Genomic DNA, 1,491 nt, shown 5'->3' with positions numbered 1-1,491 from the left:
ATATATAAATATAATTTATTACTTATTACCAGTTTAACCAAGAAATGTGATTAAGTAATTATTGAAAATGACTTATAAATATAAATATATTATAAATCAGTGATTCTCAACGAGGAGGCCGGGCTCCACTATACTGGAAAAAATTTGGTGTCGAAAAATTTGGACTCAGAAATTGCTAGTAAGTGTCACAATTAATTACAAAGAAACAGCAAGTAATACGTTGTATTTATTGTGAAATTGTTAAGTAGAAATTGTATTTCTTATAGAATGGACTCCAATAATAAGGATTAAAACTACCGGAAAAGTCATGGAGCCTTTGAATATTGTTGTGGACAATGGGGGGCTTTGGAGTCAAAAAGGTTGCGACCCACTGATTGAAATTTCAAACTGTAAGGATGTAGATCAACATAACAGGTGGACGTTTTCCTTCCAAATGGAGGAGGAGGTGGCCTTACCCATCAAGTAATCAGTATTGTGCTCTTTGACAGCATCAAAATCGTTTTTATTCCACACATATTTGGCATTCTAAAAAAAAAAAAAGTGGTTGTTTGGTGTTAGGTATAGTTCGTCCAAAATTGACTCATCCTCATGTTGTTCTAGAGACTTTCTTTCTTCCACAGAACACAAATGGAGATGTTAGCCAATATGTGAACCAACCAAAACTGCCACGGGAATGAATGGGAATGGGAATGGATAGCTCGATTCATGCATTAAAGTGTCATATCAGTCATGACCTTGGGTTGGCTCTTGTGAGAAATTGAGTATGGACATGCATGAATGAGATTTGCAAATGGTGCAAGATATGTATAAATATTGACTTGAATTTCTACAACAACAAAAAAATCCTCATGCCAATGCATGGAAAAGAGCAACCAGGACATTCTTCTAAACATCTCATTTTGTGTTCCATAATTTAGTTTTGTAACTTCATGAGGGGGAATAAATGATGACAGAATTTTCATTTTTAGTATTTGTTTTTAGATGTTTGACTTACATTTCTGCTTCTTAACCACACATCAACAAGGCTTGTTTTGTCCTGTCGGCTCCCCGTAACTGTGGAGTATTCAGGATCAATCGTTTCCTTGGGAAACATGTACTGCCTGCCTCCACCTAAAATAACCTACAATAAAATCATAGAGGGATTTCTCAAGCGAGACTAGTCAGCAACTTATTATCTATTGTTCAATGCTGTGTGAAGCTTAGCAGTTTAGGGTCTTACGTTTATATCGGTATTATGGACGAGTTGGTACGCGATGTCCTTGCATCCACCCGTGACTGCTTCAGAGGGCAGCTCTTTATCGCTGTACCAGCCTCTTTCAGGGGTGTGGGAGTAACTGGCGGCAAGTGATGCATGCTGGACATGTTCCGTGCTCACTATGCCAACAGACTTCCCTGGAAAATATAAAACCAGTCCAAGGCCATTACTATAAGCAAATTACGTAATTTATACTGCCTTCAACAGTGTAGCATTGTCACAGATTAGATCAGCCT

At 37.6% G+C, this 1,491-nt stretch overlaps 1 pseudogene; it reads right to left on the bottom strand.

The window, feature by feature from the left end:
• LOC107550658 (alkaline phosphatase, placental-like) overlaps window positions 1–1,491 on the bottom strand; it is a 20,494-nt pseudogene that overhangs the window by 7,077 nt on the left and 11,926 nt on the right.

Source organism: Sinocyclocheilus grahami, unplaced genomic scaffold, assembly GCF_001515645.1.
Source record: "Sinocyclocheilus grahami isolate Dianchi unplaced genomic scaffold, SAMN03320097.WGS_v1.1 scaffold405.1, whole genome shotgun sequence".
In the NCBI taxonomy this organism is placed as follows: domain Eukaryota; kingdom Metazoa; phylum Chordata; class Actinopteri; order Cypriniformes; family Cyprinidae; genus Sinocyclocheilus; species Sinocyclocheilus grahami.
This window is presented reverse-complemented; position numbering and strand designations above follow the sequence as displayed.